Here is a 20,876-nt window from a genome sequence, read left to right on the forward strand (position 1 = left end):
TTTTTTGGCTGCCGCTGCACAGTGAGTGGATGTTTTCAGAGAACTATCCACAATGACCCAAGATCTCTTTCTTGAGGGGTAACAGCTAATTTAGACCCCATCATTTTGTATAAAGAAAAGGAGGACTTGTGGCACCTTAGAGACTAACCAATTTATTTGAGAATAAGCTTTTATGAGCTACAGCTCATTGGTTAGTCTCTAAGGTGCCACAAGTCCTCCTTTTCTTTTTGCGAATACAGACTAACACGGCTGCTACTCTGAAACCTATCATTTTGTATGCATAGTTGGGATGATGTTTTCCAATGTGCATTACTTTACATTTATCAGCATTGAATTTCATCTGCCATTTGGTTGCCCAGTCACCCAGTTTTGTGAGATCCCCTTGTAGCTCTTCCCAGTCTGCGTGGGACTTAACTATCTTGAGTAGTTTTGTATCATCTGTAAATTTTGCCACCTCACTGTTTACCCCTTTTTCCAAATAATTTATGAATATGTTGAATAGGACTGGTCCCAGTACAGCCCCTGGGGGACACCACTATTTACCTCTCTCCATTCTGAAAACTGACCATTTATTCCTACTCTTTGTTTCCTATCTTTTAACCAGTAACTGACCCCTGAGAGGACCTTCCCTCTTATCCCATGACAGCTTACTTTGCTTAAGAGCCTTTGGTGAGGGACCTTGTCAAAGGCTTTCTGAAAATCTAAGTACACTATATCCACTGGATCCCCCTTGTCCACATGCTTGTTGACCCCATCAAAGAATTCTAGTAGATTGGGGAGGCAGGATTTCCCTTTACAAATACCATGTTGACTCTTCCCCAACAAATCATGTTTATCTATGCATCTGACAATTCTGTTCTTAACTATCATTTCAACCAGCTTGCCTGGTACTGAAGTCAGGCTCACCGGCCTGTAATTGCTGGGGTCACCTCTGGAGCCTTTTTAAAAATTGGTGTCACATTAGCTCTCCTCCAGCCATTTGGTACAGAAGCTGTTTTAAATGATGAGTTACAGACTACAGTGTTGCCACTAAAGGTGTTGCCAATGTGTAAAAGATTCCTCAGGGGTCTGTAAGATCTGCCCATGGTCTGGCTATGGGGAGCAGGTACAGGTCTGATCCCTTGTTCGTTTGTCATCACTGCTCATTCCTAACCTAGTGATAGATTGCTCCATTGTGCGATGTCACTGTTCTCCCATGTCAGACACAGTTTTCCCTTGTTGCTTGTTGATGAGAGGCGCTTTCTGATCCCTGATAATTTGAGGTACTCTCCTGCGCATCCCCTAATGTCTGGGACGTTGGAGTAGAGAGGGTCTCAAGCTCTTCTCTGCCCTACTGGCCGCACGGTCACTGCTCTCTGGGTTCAGACTATGTTTTGTGCCTCCCACGTCTGTAATCACTGATTCTGTATCTGATGGGAGTCTGCCTTTGGTTTTGCTGTCACTGTGGTGAGCAGAGCTGTCCCCAGCAATTCTGGGGCCCTATGCAGCCCCCCCACGGGGTGTGTGGGGGGGGCCCCAGGCCTCTGCGGGGGGGGGGCGTTGTGCGGCGGGGGGACTTGCTCCAGGCCTCTGTGGAGGGGTGGGGCTGGCTTGGGGACAGGGGGAACCACCCTGCAGCACTCACCAGTGGCGTGGCTGGGGCCGGGTCGCTGCACTTCCCGCTGCTGGTGAGTACAGGTCCAGCCCTGCTGCAGAGCTCAGGGGAGTGGGGGCGGGGCTGGGGCAGCACGCAGTTGCACAGGGCACCAGGAAATTTGTAAGTAATAGACTAAGTCTTATCTAGCCCATCCCTGACCGGTGTTTGTCCAACCTGCTCTTAAACATCTCCAATGATGGAGATTCCACAGCCTCCCTGGGCAATTTACTCCCGTGCTTAACCACCCTGAGAGTTAGGAAGTAATGGCAGGTTTAGCTGAGATTCTTCAAGTTACTCAGCTTGTTAGCTGCACCAGCTCAAATCACTGGAAGGCTGGGGGGGGGGGGGAGGTTGAGGGCTTGGAGGCTAGTCCAGTGGTTAAAGCAGGAATCTGGAAGTCCTGGTTTCTATTCCTGGCCCTTGTTACCCTTTCTGGAAAATGCAGAGAATGACTTCGTCGCTGGCAATTCTTTTAGATCCTCTGATGAAAAGCACTAGAGAAAAGCAAAGCACCATTCCTATTCGACGCAGATCTCACTGGCAGTTTGCTGTAAGTGTCGGATTCCCAGGGTGTTTGGAAATGAAAAATGAGTGTCTGACATCGGAGCTAGATCTGGTTCTGCTCCCTGTGTTCAGCACCCAGGGGTGCTTGGAAAAGAGCTTAGCTGCCACGTGGCTTTGACAGTGCCTTGAGCACCCAAGTGAGCTTTGTACCTGCCCAGCTACTTTCATCTGCAAAAGGTTTTGAAAATTCCAGCCCTACTTCGTGAGATACGTAAAGATACAGCAACACTGTGTACGGTTATAGCTGTGTGGGAAAATCTTGTGTCTAGCAAAACTTGGAGTGAAAGACCAGTGTATAAAAGAGAGAGGCTGTTCTGCCTAAATAAGATAGGGACGATATCAAGATAACCAGAGCACAATGGGCCACAAACGAAGTCCCTTAAGCTTCACTTCATTTCATTCAGTCATGGAGGATGCGCTGGTCTCGTCTGTTGAAACAAACAGCTCTGATGCCAGGAGCTACAAATGAACGTCAGAAAGTGAAAACCCACTTCAGTCTTGGGAGCTCTCAGAACAGATCCCTGCGTAGAGAAACTCTGATTCCTGAACCTGCTGTGCCTTGCTGAGAAGAAAGGAGGGCACAGCGCTGGGCTCCGGGGGTGTTACCTCTAGATAAGGAAATCCCTCAGCAGCGGCTCTCTTTAGCGCACGCTGTAAGGATTTGGCAGAGCGCTTGTCCTCTCGTTTCCAGCAGCACCAAGGTTCTTATTTCCACGGGGTCGTGTATGTGGCTGATGCTTCACAGGCAGATGAAAAAGTAACCCCTGTCTTTTCCAAAACGTAGCAGAGGATGGGGGTGCTTCTGGGCATGATACAGGATACACAGCTGGGTAGTTCACCTTCTTTTAGGATGCCTTATGCAGCTTTTAGGTGGTAATATATCGGCTGGAGGAAGTTGAGTCTGGGAAGAGGGCAGTGGACTGGAGAGTTGGTCACTGTTGGAAGGAATCGGTCCAGAGGGGGGACTGGAAGGAGTGAAGTTGGATGGCATGCAAGACCGGGGCGGCGGTGCCAGCAAATGAATGTGAGCTCCCCCACCCCATTACCCCGGTCTTTGGAAGGTCAGTTACCTGCCGGGCTTAGATGGGCTCTGAGCTCACCCCGCACTGAGCCCCAAGGAGCAAGAGAGATTCATAAATTCCGAGGCCAGAAGGGACCGTTGTGATCACGCAGTCTGATCTCCTGTGTAGCACAGGCCAGGGACCGGCCCAGAGCAATCCCTAGAGCAGAGCTGTTAGAGACATCTCGAATCTTTGTATAAAAGGTGCCCGTGATGAAGAACCCACCATGACCCCAGCAAGTTGTTCTAATGGTTCATCGTCCCCAACATCAGAATTGCACCCCCCCCCCATGTCCCAAGATGGGCTATAGAGGGCTGTGCGCTCACAGAGGTGTGGGGGGAGTTTAGATGGGGCAGGTGCCCAGGTCTGTGCTTCAGCTCAGCATTTGCTCTTCTCCTTGATGGCTACACTAGGGCTGACTGGACTCCCTGTTGTGGGCGTCATGGCAGAAGGAGTTTTCTTGAGCTGTTTACTGACTTGGTGGACCACATTATGGAGCGCACGCAGTGCACAGGGAACAGGAATTAGTACATTTGCAAACTGCTTTTGTCTTTTCCAGCAAGGCCAATAGACTGTGGTGGTGATTCGGAAACTCAGAGGACATAAACTCAGAGGACATGCCAGTGGCCGCACACGCTGTTGCCAAGGAAAATGGCTCAGATGATGAAGCCAGAGCACAGAACTTGATCACTTTGAGCAGCCTAGCAACTGCCTTTTACCACTATTTCTTCAGCTACGCAAGAGGAAACTTTTTGTTCCTGAAAACCCATGGAATGACAATGAGCTTTACTTCCTGTGACCATGTCCTCCAGCTGGACTAGCTCCAGATGCGATGGGCACCTCCCCATGCTGCTCCAGAGGATAGATACAGAAAGATACTGTGGAGAAAAACCAAACCTCCTCCCACACCAACCAGTGTTTCTGATGCAGCAAATGGTACTTTTTTGTTTAGAGTTCCATATCTTGATATTTTTAACTCAATCTGTTTGTCACTGCAAGAAAATTAAAATAAAATCCTTCTGTGACGGGTTCTCTCCGGGGTGCCCCCTGGAACTGCGTACCACTGAGCCCCCCGACCCACCAGCCTGGGCTCCTTTTACACTGTACTGCTGTGACAAGCTCTCAAGCCCCCTCCAGCACCCATACAGGCAGGGACACACCCAGCTGCAGCTACATAAAGACACTGTGATCAGCCCTGCATGGGAAGGCTTCAGCTAAGGAACTTCCCAGCTCCTCAGGCACACACCCCCCTTTGGAGTGTAAACCCAAAATTATACCGAACAGGGAACTGTACAGTGTAAGCTCATGAAATTCTCCCCCTCCCTCAATGTGGAGAGGAATATACAACAGCTTTCTGCCCTGAGTTATGACTCCCCCCCACACAGGTTTTTGACAAAGCAAAAACAAATTAACTACAAAAGATAGATTTTAAGTGATTATTAGGGAGAGCAAACAGATCAAAGCAGATGACCTAGCAAATAAAAAAATGCAGTCTAAGCTTAATATACTAAAGAGATTGGCTATGAATAGCAGATCCTCACCCTAAATGATACCGGCAGGCTGCACGTTCTTAAGGGGCAAGCCACGCGGACTCACAGCTTGGAATCCCCAGGTGTTCCAGTCACCGGCTTAAAATCCCTCTGGCCTGGGTCCAGCTTCCCCCCAGCTCAGTCTTTGTTCCTCAGCTGTTTCCAGGAGTCTCTTTGGGTGGGGAGTCAGTGAAGAACCATGATGATGTCACTCCCCTGCCTTATGTAGCTTTTGCATATGGCGGGAACCCTTTATTTCAAAGCTTGGTGCCCACACCAGCCAGTGGAAAAACACTGGTATCCCAAGATGGAGACCAGCACCAGGTGACCTGATCACATGTCCCTGTAGTCATAGCAGCCATGAGTCAGAGGCCGTCAGTAGCATCCTCAGGAAGGCTACCCCGCCCCCCATGGGCAATAATCTTCCAAGGCCTATTGTTCTCCCAAACGGTTCATTAATTTGAATGGGTCCTTCCCAGCCAGCCATCTAGACTGAGAGCCTTTTGCCTAGTGGGCGTTCCCCAGGTGTAAACACATTTTGTGATACAGATTCATAGTCAATATTCCTAACTTCAGATACAGAAACGATACATGCACACAAATAGGATACTCATATTTGGTAAATCATAATCTTTCCAACGATCTCTGACATGACCTATCCTGCATAAAATACATCATAATTATCCCAGACTCGTATCGTAATATCTCTGTGAAGAATATGGGGTGCGTTGTCACACCTTCATTTCAGGCTGTGTTGAGTAAATGCTTGGGAATATTGACGGCATGTGGCCAGAAGTCAGGGCAGTGCCCTCAGAGGTGTAACAGTGCAGGGTGAGACCTGGAAGGCAGAGCTTGTTGGCTAAAAATCATGGCTGTGGTCATCTGGTCTGACCTCCTGCATAACACAGGCCCACTTCAATCCCCACCACCTCCAGAACCGGGGCGCAGGCCCCTCCCCCATTGCAATCCCCCCCACCTCCAGGACTGGGGCGCAGGCCCCTCCCCCATTGCAATCCCCCCCACCTCCAGGACTGGGGTGCAGGCCCCTCCCCCATTGCAATCCCCCCACCTCCAGGACTGGGGTGCAGGCACCTCCCCCACTTCAATCCCCCCCACCTCCGGGACTGGGGCGCAGGCCCCTCCCCCATTGCAATCCCCCCCCACCTCTGGGACTGGGGCGCAGGCACCTCCCCCACTTCAATCCCCCCACCTCCGGGACTGGGGCGCAGGCCCCTCCCCCACTGCAATCCCCCCCACCTCCGGGACTGGGGCGCAGGCCCCTCCCCCACTGCAATCCCCCCCACCTCCAGGACTGGGGCGCAGGCACCTTCCCCACTGCAATCCCCCCCACCTCCGGGACTGGGGCGCAGGCACCTCCCCCACCTCAGGACTTGTAGAATCAATTTCTCCTCCTAACAGAAGCAGCCTGGCAAAGTCCTGGATATTCATAGAATCATAGAAGATCAGGGTTGGAAGGGACCTCAGGAGGCCATCTAGTCCAACCCCCTGCTCGAAGCAGGACCAATCCCCAACTAAATCATCCCAGCCAGGGCTTTGTCAAGCCTGACCTTAAAAAATAGCTAAGGAAGGAGATTCCACCACGTCCCTAGGTAACCCATTCCAGAGTTTCACCACCTTCCTAGTGAAAAAGTTTTTCCTAATATCCAACCTAAACCGCCCCCACTGCAACTTGAGACCATTATTCCTCCTTCTGTCATCTGCTACCACTGAGAACAGTCTAGAGCCATCCTCTTTGGAACCCCCTTTCAGGGAGTTGAAAGCAGCTATCAAATCCCCCCGCACTCTTCTCTTCCGCAGACTAAACAATCCCAGTTCCCTCAGACTCTCCTCATAAGTCATGTGTTCCAGCCCCCTAATCATTTTTGTTGCCCTCAGCTGGACTCTTTCCAATTTTTCCACATCCTTCTTGTAGTGTGGGGCCCAAAACTGGACACAGGGGGCTGCTTGGGCAGGAAGGGGGCCAGCGTTGCTTTGGTCACAGCCGCAGCTGCACGTTGGCCGGGTATTTGCACTGAGCCGTCACCCCTGCTGCTCAGAACTCTTTCCTGAGCAGCTTCGGTTGAATGTAGAACCCAGCAACGTGCACGAAGAGTTTGGATTTTCCTGCCCCGTGTGCATTGCCCGTTGCCCTCACGGTGAGGGCGCCGTGTGGAATCTCACCCAAGAGGCGGAACTGCGGAGTTTTAATTTTGTTCCTCAGAAACCGGACAGTTGTATGGGATTCCAGCCTCGGTGCGAGCGAGCAGAGTGCGCGCAGCATTGCGCGGAGCACGGAGAAAGGCAGCAGCTCTTAGTACGCGCCAGGCAGACAGAGCCAGGCTGGGGAAAATCCACTGGCTGGGACAAGTCCAGCCCAAGTCTCAAGATGCTGCTGGCCTGTTTATCCGAAGAGGCTGTTCGCTGTTTTGTGAGGATTCAGCGCTGGGCTGCAGTCACATCTCAGGGCTTCGTAAAAGAAGCCAGTTTAATGGGGTGGAGTCCTGGTTTCTGGCACATGCAGGGTGCAGGAGGAGAACGGCCTTTGGGTTTGGTCCCTGCTCCAGACCCTCTCTCCTTGGCCTTGGCTCAGGTCCGCGCTCCCCGGGGCATTGCCCGGCGCCTCTCTCCCTGAAGTCTGTTTCCCCAATATTTGCGTTGGATATTTCTATTTTTTCAGCACCTGCCCTCTCCACTCCATCAGGACTGGAGCATAGACACCTCTGCCTCCCTGCAACACTGGGATTAAGGGGCCTTCCACTCCATCAATTTTGCAGCTACTCTCCTCTCTCACTGCCACTGCCCAAAGGGGCTTCCCATTGGTTAATGGAAGTTAAGGATGAAAAGGTCCTACTAGGTCCCAGCCCATCCGCAGAGACAGGGTACAACTGTACTGCCCCCGATTGTACATTTTCTACCACTATTTCCGTTCTAGTTTTAAATGTCTCACCTGATGGGACTCTTGCCTGGCCCCTTGGGAGCCTGCTCCAAAGCTGAGTTCATATCCCTGGCCGCATTTCCTGCTATTCAGCCTACATTTCCCATCCTAGGATGTGTTTTGCTGTTGGATGCAGTTCAGTGCCAGAAAAGACTCTTGCCCCAAGTCTAGAGGTCTTCTCCTTGTGTGGGAATCCTTCCTAGTACTGGAGACCCTTTCGATCTGCAGGGGGAAAACCCCTCCATCTCTGGTTCAAAGTGTAAATTTCTTTGGCACCAGGAGACTCTTGGCTGCAGGAGGACCGTCCCTTAGACCTGCATTTTCAAAAATGTTCACTTATTTGGTGGGTGCTCAGCACCTCTGAAAACTAGGTCCATGGTATCTCAAGCTGGGCTCCCAAAAACCGAGGTCCATCAATTTGTGAACCCCTTTGAAAATGTGAACCCCTTTATTCACACTGCTGCTGTCTTGGTGCAAGGGGGAGCTGAGGCAGCAACAGAAGCACTAAACTCCCACATCTGACCTGCATTCCCTAGCCTCTGCCCCCACCTCCCCAGATTTCCCATATTCCCCCACACTGCAGTCATCACCCTGCTCCCAGGGGGACAGCACAGTGGGGAGAGCTTGGGAGGTGTGTGTGAGGTTATAGGGTGCCTGGGGGTGGGGGAAATGGCTCTAGGGGGATCCAGAAGGGAGAACAGCCATGGAAGAGTACAGGGAGATTAGCAGGGGAGAGTGGTTGTTTGGCTATGTGGGGATATCATGGGGTGGGTGGCCAGTACGTCTGCAGGGAGGCATTGGTCTGTCACATGGGGGAAGTAGTGCAGTGAGGAGCCCTCCAGGCACCAGCGCCCAGACACTCCGCTTCCCTTCGTCATTGCTATCATGGCAGCAGCACTGGAGGAGCCAGCATGGGCACTTCAAGAGCTCCCCATCGTCCTGCTGCTTCAGTCCGGTGGGGAATCAAGGCAGCAGGGCCAGCCAAGCCTGTTGAGTCCTGAGACCGCAGCGCAGAGCTGTTGTGCTCTCCCGCATCCCAGGCCTCCCTCACAACCCTGCTCTACCTGACCCCAGACCTCCTGCATAGCTTCAGTCTCCTGCCCCCTCCCACTTCACCGGCCTGCATATCCCAGCTCAAACCCCTGGCTCACTTGGTCTGCTCCCTCCTCCCCCAGTTCCCTGAAACACCATCAAGTGTGTCAAATCTGATTTATGGTTTGTGTCCCAGTCTATTTGTGTTGTCCATCCCAGTCTGCCATTTTGTAAAGGGTGCATCTAAACTTGTGCATTTCTTGCCAAACCTGTGAAGATTTACTTCCCTCATTTTCATTTTCTCCCACCCTCATAGGTGCAGAAGGAATCTGAGCCTTTATGGAATTCCTGCTGGATTATGACCAAGTGAAGGGAGAAGCCCACTGAACTCAAGAGAAGAGGATATCAAAATATGTTTTAATCCCCAGATTTACATAGTTTCATACTGAATTTATGGAGCGCTTGTTGTTCTTCTAGTTGTGATCTAATTTAAGGGGTTATCATAATTCTAAACCAATTCCAGGTTGGATTATAAAGGATTATTATTTATACTGTGTAAAACACGTTATCACAGTTAGCATAGGGCCATCTAGGACTGGGTGCACTGCACACCCACAGGAAGTCACAGATGGAGTCTGCTCAAAACAGCTTACAGCCTGACTTGAAACAAGACAGAAAAAGTGAGCATAACAAACAAGAGGAGGGAATGATCTGGAGAAAGGGGTAAACAGTGAGGTGGCAAAGTTTGCAGATGATACTAAACTGCTCAAGATAGTGAAGACCAAAGCAGACTGTGGAGAACTTCAAAAAGATCTCACAAAACTAAGTGATTGGGCAACAAAATGGCAAATGAAATTTAAAGTGGATAAATGTAAATTAATGCACACTGGAAAAAATAACCCCAACTACACATACAATATGATGAAGGCTAATTTAGCTACAACTAATCAAGAGAAAGATCTTGGAGTCATCGTGGATAGTTCTCTGAAGACATCCACGCACTGTGCAGCAGCAGTCAAAAAAGCAAATGGGATGTTAGAAATCATTAAAAAAGGGATAGAGAATAAGATGGAGAATATCTTATTGCCCTTATATAAATTTATGGTATGCCCACATCTTGAATACTGAATACAGATGTGGTCCCCTCATCTCAAACAAGATATACTGGCATTAGAAAAGGTTCAAAGAAGGGCAACTAAAATGATGAGGGGTTTGGAACGGGTCCCATATGAGGAGAGATTAAAGAGGCTAGGACTTTTCAGCTTGGAAAAGAGGAGACTAAGGGGGGATAGGATAGAGGTATATAAAATTATGAGTGGTGCGGAGAAAGCGAATACGGAAAAGCTATTTACTTTCCCATAACACAAGAACTAAGGGCCACCAAATGAAATTAATGGGCAGCAAGTTTAAAACAAATAAAAGGAAGTTCTTCACACAGCTCAATCTGTGGAACTCCTTGCCTGAGGAGATTTTGAAGGGGAAAGGGGTTCAGTAGGGGGCAGCCCCTCAGTCAGGGCTGACCCCATGCCCCAGCCCAGCACTAGGGAGCAGTGGGGGGATGGGGTTCAGTAGGGGGCACCCCCCTCATTGGGGGCTGACCCAGTGCCCCCGCCCGGCACTAGGGAGCAGTGGGGGGATGGGGTTCAGGAGGGGGCACCCCCCTCATTGGGGGCTGACCCAGTGCCCCCGCCCGGCACTAGGGAGCAGTGGGGGGAAGGGGGTTCAGTAGGGGGCACCCCCCTCATTGGGGGCTGACCCAGTGCCCCCGCCCGGCACTAGGGAGCAGTGGGGGGAAGGGGGTTCAGTAGGGGGCACCCCCCTCATTGAGGGCTGACCCAGTGCCCCCGCCCGGCACTAGGGAGCAGTGGGAGGAAGGGGGTTCAGGAGGGGGCACCCCCCTCATTGGGGGCTGACCCAATGCCCCCGCCCGGCACTAGGGAGCAGTGGGAGGAAGGGGGTTCAGGAGGGGGCACCCCCCTCATTGGGGGCTGACCCAGTGCCCCCACCCGGCACTAGGGAGCAGTGGGGGGAAGGGGGTTCAGGAGGGGGCACCCCCCTCATTGGGGGCTGACCCAGTGCCCCCGCCCGGCACTAGGGAGCAGTGGGAGGAAGGGGGTTCAGGAGGGGGCACCCCCCTCATTGGGGGCTGACCCAGTGCCCCCGCCCGGCACTAGGGAGCAGTGGGAGGAAGGGGGTTCAGGAGGGGGCACCCCCCTCATTGGGGGCTGACCCAGTGCCCCCGCCCGGCACTAGGGAGCAGTGGGGGGAAGGGGGTTCAGGAGGGGGCACCCCCCTCATTGGGGGCTGACCCAATGCCCCCGCCCGGCACTAGGGAGCAGTGGGGGGAGGGGGTTCAGGAGGGGGCACCCCCCTCATTGGGGGCTGACCCAATGCCCCCGCCCGGCACTAGGGAGCAGTGGGAGGAAGGGGGTTCAGTAGGGGGCACCCCCCTCATTGGGGGCTGACCCAGTGCCCCCGCCCGGCACTAGGGAGCAGTGGGGGGAAGGGGGTTCAGTAGGGGGCACCCCCCTCATTGGGGGCTGACCCAGTGCCCCCGCCCGGCACTAGGGAGCAGTGGGGGGAAGGGGGTTCAGTAGGGGGCACCCCCCTCATTGGGGGCTGACCCAGTGCCCCCGCCCGGCACTAGGGAGCAGTGGGGGGAAGGGGGTTCAGTAGGGGGCTGCCCCCGCCCGGCACTAGGGAGCAGTGGGGGGAAGGGGGTTCAGTAGGGGGCACCCCCCTCATTGGGGGCTGACCCAGTGCCCCCGCCCGGCACTAGGGAGCAGTGGGGGGAAGGGGGTTCAGTAGGGGGCACCCCCCTCATTGGGGGCTGACCCAGTGCCCCCGCCCGGCACTAGGGAGCAGTGGGGGGAAGGGGGTTCAGTAGGGGGCACCCCCCTCATTGGGGGCTGACCCAGTGCCCCCGCCCGGCACTAGGGAGCAGTGGGGGAGGGGCGCCCCTGACAGCGGCGGGCGCGGGGCCCGCGGCCCAACGCTCTATGGTCCCATGACGTACCAGGCGGCCGCGGCCCGGCGCCGTCTCTCCCCCGCTCTCTATGGTGCGGGCCGGCGGGATGCGGAAGTGGCCGCGAGCGAGGCCCTAGCGCCCTCTGGCGGCCCGGCCCGGCCCGGCAGCTGCTGCTCCCGTCCCGCTCCGACGGCGCCGCTGCCCGGGAGCGCCGGCCGCCATATTGTCACCCCCAGCGGGCCGGGGTCGGGCAGCCCCCCCCCCCCGCGACAGGAGCGGGGAGAGACCCCCCCGCGCCGCCGCCCGGCCAGGTGAGGAGCCGGCTGCGGCCTCCGCCCGGAGCGCGGGGAACCCACCGGGGGTCCCCCCCGGATCTGCCCCTGGGGCTGTGGGGGGCGGGAGGGGAGGTTCCCCCCCGGATCTGCCCCCGGGGTGTGGGGGGGGAGGTTCCCCCCCGGATCTGCCCCTGGGGCTGTGGGGGGCGGGAGGGGAGGTTCCCCCCCCGGATCTGCCCCCGGGGTGCGGGGGGGCAGGGGGGAGTCCCCCCCCAGATCTGCCCCCGGGGAGTGGGGGGGGAGGTTCCCCCCCAGATCTGCCCCTGGGGCTGTGGGGGGCGGGAGGGGAGGTTTCCCCCCCCGGATCTGCCCCCGGGGTGCGGGGGGGCAGGGGGGAATCCCCCCCCAGATCTGCCCCCGGGGAGTGGGGGGGGAGGTTCCCCCCCAGATCTGCCCCTGGGGCTGTGGGGGGCGGGAGGGGAGGTTCCCCCCCCGGATCTGCCCCCAGGGTGTGGGGGGGCAGGGGGGGAGGTCCCCCCCCAGATCTGCCCCTGGGGCTGTGGGGGGCGGGAGGGGAGGTTCCCCCCCCGGATCTGCCCCCGGGGTGTGGGGGGGAAGGGGGGGAGGTTCCCCCCCCGGATCTGCCCCCGGGGTGTGGGGGGGCAAGGGGGGAGGTTTCCCCCCCGGATCTGCCCCTGGGGCTGTGGGGGGCGGGAGGGGAGGTTCCCCCGGATCTGCCCCTGGGGCTGTGGCGGGAGGGGAGGTTCCCCCAGATCTGCCCCTGGGGCTGTGGGGGGCGGGAGGGGAGGTTCCCCCGGATCTGCCCCCGGGGCTGTGGGGGGCGGGAGGGGAGGTTCCCCCGGATCTGCCCCCGGGGCTGTGGGGGGCGGGAGGGGAGGTTCCCCCGGATCTGCCCCCGGGGCTGTGGGGGGCGGGAGGGAAGGTTCCCCCCAGATCTGCCTATGATGCTGTTGGAGGAGGGGCAGCATTGAGTGTGGTTCCCCCCATTTCTCCAGTGCTGTGGAGGGAGGGTGCAGTGTGAGGGGAGGTTTCTGCCGTCACCCCAGTGCCATAGGGGTGGTAACCAGAGTGTGGGGAACCCCCGCCCCGATCCTCCCTGGTGCTATGGGGTGCTGATCTAGTGCGGAGAAAGTTTTCCCAGGCTGTATTACCCACTGGTGCTGTGAGGAAGAGGGGCAGCGTGAGGGGAGCTCCCCTCTGTATACCCCCACTTCCCACCCTCAGGGCAAGGGTTTGTGTGGGGGGGTGTCCCCTGCCCCAGTCCTCCTGGTGCTGGTGTGGGAAGGGGGTGGTTTGAACTGGGCGTATCCGCCTGGTGGTTGTGGGGAAGGCGGTTGATGAGAGTGGAGAGGTGAGATAGTGTTGGGGCAGATTCCCGTCTCCCTGTGTTCCCTGCCACACTCCACACCCCACCACCCCCCGACACCAGAGGGAAGATCTTGTTTGCCCTTCCTTCCTGCCACTGTTGTGGAAGGTGGTCAGTGTTCGAGAACATCCTCTCCACCCATGCCTCTCTTCTGTTGGTGCTGCTGGGATAGTGGGGGGGATCTCCGCTCTGGCCTTGCTGGAAGGGGCTTTCATGATCTCAAGGGACTGGCCTAGTTTTTCATGGAGGACACATTTCCCAGCTCTACCCGTGACTCCTACCATCATACGGCCTCATTCCCAGCTGTCAGTCCCAGGCAAGCCCGCTTGGTAGCCGGGGTTTTAATCAGAATCCAAAAGCGTCACTCATGTGCTAAGTGAGGCCCCAAGCAGCAGCCCTTGGATGCTATAGCTCCCAGCATGCTGTGCTCCATCTTGATACGAGTGTTCCAGGCCTCGCTGTGTGCTCGGGCTTTCAGGCTCCACGGGCTTCTTTGTTTTACTGCAGGCCTGTTGGACTCTTGGGCCTCTGGCGAGTGGCTATTGCAGCTTGAGAATGTGTGACGTTTGGCTACCCCCTGTCGTTAAAAGTAGACATGGACATTTGTGGATGACACCGAAATGGGAGGGGTTGCAAACACTTTGGAGGACAAGATTAGTATTCAAAATGACCTTGACAAAGTGGAGATGGTCTGAAATCAACAAGATGAAATTCAGCAAAGACAAGTGCAAAGTACTGCACTCAGGAAGGAAAAATCAAATGCACAACTACAAAACGGGGACTGACTGTCTAGGCAGTAGTACTGCTGAAAAGCATCTGGCAGTTCTACTGGATCACAAAACGAATATGAGTCGTCAATGGGATGCAATTGCAAAAAAGGCTAATACCGTTCTGGGGCTTAATGACAGGAGTGTCATAGGTAAGATGTGGGGAGTAATTGTCCTGATCTACTCGGTACTGAGGAAGGCCTCCACTGAAGTACTGTATCCAGTTCTGGGCACCAGATGTGAATAAAGTGGAGAGTGCAGAGAAGAGCAACAACAATGATCAAAGGTTTAGAAAACCTGACCTGTGAGGAAAGGTTAAAAACTGGGCATGTTTAGTCTTGAGAGAGGAAGACTCAGCGGGACCTGATGAGTCTTCAAATATGTTAAGGGTTGCTGTAAAGAGGATGGTGATCAGTTGTTTTCCATGGTCACTGAAGGAAAGATAAGAAGTAATGGTTTTAATCTGCAGCAAGGGAGATTTAGATTAGATATTAGGAAAAACTTTCTAACTAGAAGGGCAGCTAAGTTCTGGAATAGGCTTCCAAGGGAAATTGAGGAATCCCAATCATTTAAGAACAGGCTGGACAAACACCTGTCAGGGATGGTCTAGGTTTACTTGGTCCTGCCTCAGTGCAGGACGTGGATGTAATGACCTCTCAAGATCTTTTCCAGCCTGACATTTCTGTGATTCTATGGACAGAATAAACAAAGCTTAATTCCAGTGTAGTGAAAGAATACTGGCTCAGTGGATTTCTGCTCTGGGGCTCAGAGTTTTCCCTCTCTAGTTTATCATGGATTGTATTGTATTAGATGGGTCTATTGCTGGATTATTTCTCTAGTCCTGTAAGTGTGCAAGGCATTTATGGGTGTGTGACTTTGGACATCTAAAGCCTACAGGCTTTCTAGCTGTAACGTCACCTGTCGCTTCCCCTACTCTATTAATGTTTGTCTTAAGCAGACTTGCTTTCAGTGAAATCTGCTTTCTGAGCGCTTGAAACCACTCCAACACATTTGCTCCTGCAAGCAAAGGAGAGTCCGGCCTGATCAGTGCTTGGAATGGAGATCTCCGAGAAACATCTAGGTGGTGCCAGAGGTGGTGTTGGTAATGGAGAAGGTTCTCTCAAAAGGGGTTCTCTTTCTTCCTCTAGTCAGGAATAACGTTCATACCCCATTGTGGTACTACGGGATGTTATGCTGCAGGGAGGGGCTGTGTGACTCAGCAGAGGATGCTCTATTCCAAGTCAGGATTGACCCCAACACCTAGTGAAGATTTAGGAGGCTGATGGAAGTGCTAGCTTGTGGATAAGGTGTCAAATCAAGGACTTGACCATTTGTGGATATTAAAGGTATGATGATACTTTCCTCAGAAACCCAGCTTATTCACCTCAGTATCACCTGCAAAATTCAATTTAAGTAATTTAATTTTGCCTCCCTAAAATTTCCCCTCTGATTTCAACTGGTTATGGAATTCTCCTTTACTATCTGTTGTAAATTGCTGGGCACTGTTGCTATGTGCTGCTAAACAGCTGCCGTGTCCCGCTGGCGAGGTAGCTGCATGTCAGGGCTGCTCTGATTCCTGTGTATGTGTTTGCCCCGCCCTTGGGGATTGCTGGTGGAGGGTGCTATGGAAATGCCTGTTGCTGCTGTTTTTTAGGAACAGGGCAATGCTGTGAGCCCCTGGCTCTTGGGAGGCCCTGCAGCCCATCACTTTTCTCTGTGCCGACGGATGGAAACCACGGATAGCTGCGACGTGGAAGCACTTTCCCTTTCCTCTTGAGCGGATTGCTGCAGCGAGCTCTGCCCGGCCCAGCTGGCCTCCCCACCTGTCTGGAATGCAGCTCACGCCTTTCTCTGCCTCTCCCAGGACAGCTCAAGGCAGTATCTGGGCTATAGATTAACCAAGGTTCAAGGTAATAACTTTCTGTTCCTGGAGAATATGAAATCAATGTCAATGACCTGGGCCATGTTCTACCAGCGTCCTTTCAAAGGGAAAGTGAGTCTGAGACTGTGACCTGTCTGACCTGGAGTGGAGAGTTGATACTGTTACAGGTTGTAATATGTATGGAAGTGTTTTGCCAGTCCTGGGATGCTCCCCCAGGTGTGCCAAGTATCTCACTCCTTACCTGCAGTCCCCCTGCTATCCCTGTCCTGGGACCCCTACACGATTTGCTTATGCGCTGTTCCTGAGTTGCTCCCATCTCCTTCTCCCTAACATGGCTGCTTCTCTCCAGGTGTGAGGGGAGCAGCCAAGAAGTGGAATACTTAGGCAGCTTCACCTTGTTCTTCTGCTCACACAAGAAGTGCGAGTGCACTGTGACCAACATGCTGTTGTCCCTGCACTGCAGCGGCCTGTCCCCCTTTGGGCTGTGCCCTGCAGTCAGGCTGTGACTTTGGACAGGTGTTTCAGTCTCTCTCTGCCTCAGTCACTGTAGCTGGGAAACTTAGTCAGTCCCCAGCCCCGTCACTGAAGATGAGACGTGGGTCAGTGTAGATGCAGCCCGAATACCATAGTGAATGTGTGATGGATAAGAAGCCAAAGAGGAAGGCATAGCTTTCCTGAGGAAATAGAGAGAGGGTATGTGAAGGAGCAGATCCTGCTGAACTTCTCTCGTCTGCACTTGTCTGTGTCACAGGCTTGCGCCACAAGTTTGTTTTCCCTTTTATAATTAATTATGCCTCATATCAAAAGGCTGTTCCCATGGAACCAGTTGGGCTTCTTGCTGCTGAATGGCAACGGCTGCTACTTAATCAGGGCCATAGTTGCAAAGCTTTCACTTAAGAAGGACACCTATGGCGAGTCATGCTAGATGATGCATCAACGGGAATTTTGAGTGTGAGCAGAGAGGTTATTTTACCTCTGTATTTGGCCCTGGTGTGACCGCTGCAGGAATCCTGAGTCCAGGTCTGGTGCCCACAGTTTAAGAAGGATTATGATAAACTGGAGGGGGTCAGAGAAGAGCCCCGAGAATGATTAAAAGATTAGAAAACTTGCCTTACAGTGATAAACTCAACATGCTCAATCTATTTAGCTTAACAAAGAGAAGGTTAAAGGATGGCTTGATTACACTCTGTAAGCACCTACCTGGGAAACAAATATTTAACAATGGGCTCTTCAGTCTAGCAGAGAAAGGTCTAACATCCAATGGCTGGAAGTTGAAGCTAGACAAATTCAGACTGGAAATAAGGTGTAAATTTTTGACAGGGTAATTAATCATTGGACCAACTTACCAAGAGTCATGGTGGATTCTCTGTCACTAGCCATTTTTAAATCAAGATTGGATGGTTTTTCTAAAAGATCTGCTATTGGAATTTTTTGGGGGAAGTTCTATGGTCTGTGATATACAGGAGGTCAGACTACATGATCACAATGGTTCCTCTGGCCTTGGAATCATAGAATATCAGGGTTGGAAGGGACCTCAGGAGGTCATCTAGTCCAATCCCCTGCTCAAAGCAGGACCAAGCCCCAACTAAATCATCCCAACCAGAGCTTTGTCAAGCCTGACCTTAAAAATATCTATGGAAGGAGATTCCACCACCTCCCTAGGGAACCCATTCCAGTGCTTCACCACCCTCCTAGTGAAAAAGTTTTTCCTAATATCCAACCTAAACCTCCCCCGCTGCCACTTGAGACCATTACTCCTCGTTCTGTCATCTGCTACCACTGAGAACAGCCGAGCTCCATCCTCTTTGGAACCCCCTTTCAGGTAGCTGAAAGCAGCTATCAAATCCCCCCTCATTCTTCTCTTCCGCAGACTAAACAATCCCAGTTCCCTCAGCCTCTCCTCATAACTCATGCGTTCCAGTCCCCTAATCATTTTTGTTGCCCTCTGCTGGACGTTTTCCAATTTTTCCACATCCTTCTTGTAGCATGGGGCCCAAAACTGGACACAGTACTCCAGATGAGGCCTCACCAATGTCGAATAGAGGGGAACGATCACGTCCCTCGATCTGCAGGCAATGCCCCTACATATACATCCCAAAATGCCATTGGCCTTCTTGGCAACAAGGGCACACTGTTGACTCCTATCCAGCTTCTCGTCCACTGTAACCCCTAGGTTCTTTTCTGCAGAACTGCCGCCAAGCCATTCGGTCCCTAGTCTGTAGCTGTGCATTGGGTTCTTCCGTCCTAAGTGCAGGATTCTGCACTTGTCCTTGTTGTACCTCATCCGATTTCTTTTGGCCCAATCCTCTAATTTGTCTAGGTCCCTCTGTATCCTATCCCTGCCCTCCAGTGTATCTACCTCTCCTCCCAGTTTTGTGTCATCTGCAAACTTGCTGAGGGTGCAATCCACACCATCCTCCAGATCATTTATGAAGATATTGAACAAATCCGGCCCGAGGACCGACCCTTGGGGCACTCCACTTGATACCGGCTGCCAACTAGACATGGAGCCATTGATCACTACCCGTTGAGCCCGACAATCTAGCCAGCTTTCTATCCACCTTATAGTCCATTCATCCAGCCCATACCTCTTTAACTTGCTGGCAAGAATACTGTGGGAGACAGTGTCAGAAGCTTTGCTAAAGTCAAGGAACAACATGTCCACCGCTTTCCCCTCATCCACAGAGCCAGTTATCTCATCATAGAAGGCAATCAGGTTAGTCAGGCATGACTCGCCCTTGGTGAATCCATGCTGACTGTTCCTGATCACTTTCCTCTCCTCAAAGTGCTTCAGAGTTGATTCCTTGAGGACATGCTCCATGATTTTTCCAGGGACTGAGGTGAGGCTGACTGCTCTGTAGTTCCCCGGATCCTCCTCCTTTCCTTTTTTAAAGGTGGGCACTACATTAGCCTTTTCCAGTCGTCCGGGACTTCCCTGGATTGCCATGAGTTTTCAAAGATAATGGCCAATGGCTCTGCAATCACAGCCGCCAATTCCTTTAGCACTCTCGGATGCAGCGCATCAGGCCCCATGGACTTGTGCACGTCCAGCTTTTCTAAATAGTCCCAAACCACTTCTTTCTCCACAGAGGGCTGGTCACCTCCTCCCCATGCTGTGCTGCCCAGTGCAGCAGTCTGGGAGCTGACCTTGTTCGTGAAGACAGAGGCAAAAAAAGCATTGAGTACATTAGCTTTTTCCACATCCTCTGTCACTAGGTTGCCTCTCTCATTCAGTAAGGGGCCCACACTTTCCTTAACTTTCTTCTTGTTGCTAACATCTCTGAATCTGTGTGTAACAGGACTTGACATAGGTGGGAGATTCTGAATTCCAGGGCTATAAAATATCAATTTGATTATTATACCTGAATTTAGGGTAAACAGTGAGGTGAAAAAATTTGCAGATGATACAAAAGTACTCAAGATACTTAAGTCCCAGGCAGCCTGCGAAGAGCTGCAAAGGGATCTCACAAAACTGGGTGATTGGGCAACCAAATGGCAGATGAAATTCAATGTTGATAAATGCAAAGTAATGCACATTGGAAAGCATCATCCCAACTATACATATACAATGATGGGGTCTAAATTAGCTGTTACCACTCAAGAAAGAGATCTTGGAGTCATTGTGGATAGTTCTCTGAAAACATCCATTCAATGGGCAGCGGCAGTCAAAAAATGAACTGTTGGGACTCATTAAGAAAGGGATAGGTAAGAAGACAGAAAATATCCTATTGCCTCTATATAAATCCATGGTACACCCACACCTTGAATACTGCGTGCTGATGTGGTTGCCCCATCTCAAAAAAAGATGTACTGGAATTGGAAAAGGTTCAGAAAATGGCAACAGAAATGATTAGGGGTCTGGAACAGCTTCCATACGAGGGGAGATTAATAAGACTGGGACTTTTCAGCTTGGAGAAGAGGCGAATAAGGGGGGATATGCTAGAGGTCTATAAAATCATAAGTGGTGTAGAGAAAGTAAATAAGGAAGTGTTATTTACTTCTTCTCATAACACAAGAACTAGGGGTCACCCAATAAAATTAATAGGCAGCAGGTTTAAAAGAAAAAAAGGAAGTATTTCTTCACACAACCCGTGGAACTCCTTGCCAGAGGATGTTGTGAAGGCCAAAACGGTAACAGCATTCAAAAAAGAGCTAGCTACATTCACGGGGGATAGGTCCATTAATGGCTATTAGCTAGGATGGGCAGGGATTGTGTCCCTAGGCTCTGTTTGTCAGAAGCTGGGAATGGGCGACGGAATGGATCACTTGATGATTCCCTGTTCTGTCCATTCTTTCTGGGACACCTGGCATTGGCCACTGTCGGAAGACAGGATACCTGACTAGATGGACCTTTGGTCTGACCCAGTCTGGTTGTTCTTATGTTCTTATTTATCTTTAATATTTATTGTGGCAAGTGGAGTGTCCTTGGTTGAAATCTCAATTAAAGGTGGCCACTCAACTGGGCTTTCATAATGTGTAGAGAATGCCTGAAAGGGTTTTTAAAAATGTATTTCTAGGGTTTGTTTTTTTTTAACGTTAGAAATATCTGGAATGTCCAAGTGTTTTGATACCTAGTTCTTCTGGCGGACTTTTGGGGCTGTTGAATCTTTAACAAAGCCAAGCGTTGAGAGAGGAGCTTATTAATCGGTGTTAATGTAGATGGACAAAGGGGCAGAGCTTGAGGCAGCACTGAATAAAAATCACTTCCCCATTCAGGTTTAACTGGATGGCCTCGCTGGTGTAATTTTATCAGTTTCCTAGACCTTCACAGAATCTTCTAGGGCAGTGGTTCTCAAACTTTTTCTTTTGCGGACCATTTGAAAATTGCTCAGCGGACCAC

The 20,876-nt window shown here is 52.4% G+C and overlaps 1 protein-coding gene across 3 annotated transcripts in view; it reads left to right on the forward strand.

Moving 5' to 3' along the window:
- Positions 1-11,877: 11,877 nt before the first annotated feature.
- The window catches only part of LOC311516850 (casein kinase II subunit alpha-like), a 66,924-nt gene continuing 57,925 nt past the window's right edge, over positions 11,878-20,876 (forward strand). The window contains exons 1-2 of one of the 3 annotated variants that reach the window (XM_084621198.1): positions 11,878-12,036; positions 15,809-16,064. The gene's annotated coding sequence lies outside the window, so the exon portion shown is untranslated. Of the gene's footprint in view, positions 12,037-15,336; positions 15,501-15,808; positions 16,065-20,876 lie in introns of those variants that run through there. The other 2 variants (XM_084621199.1, XM_084621200.1) reach the window with 2 other exon arrangements.

Source organism: Lepidochelys olivacea (genome assembly GCF_965140295.1).
Source record: "Lepidochelys olivacea isolate rLepOli2 genome assembly, chromosome: 2".
NCBI lineage: Eukaryota > Metazoa > Chordata > Testudines > Cheloniidae > Lepidochelys > Lepidochelys olivacea.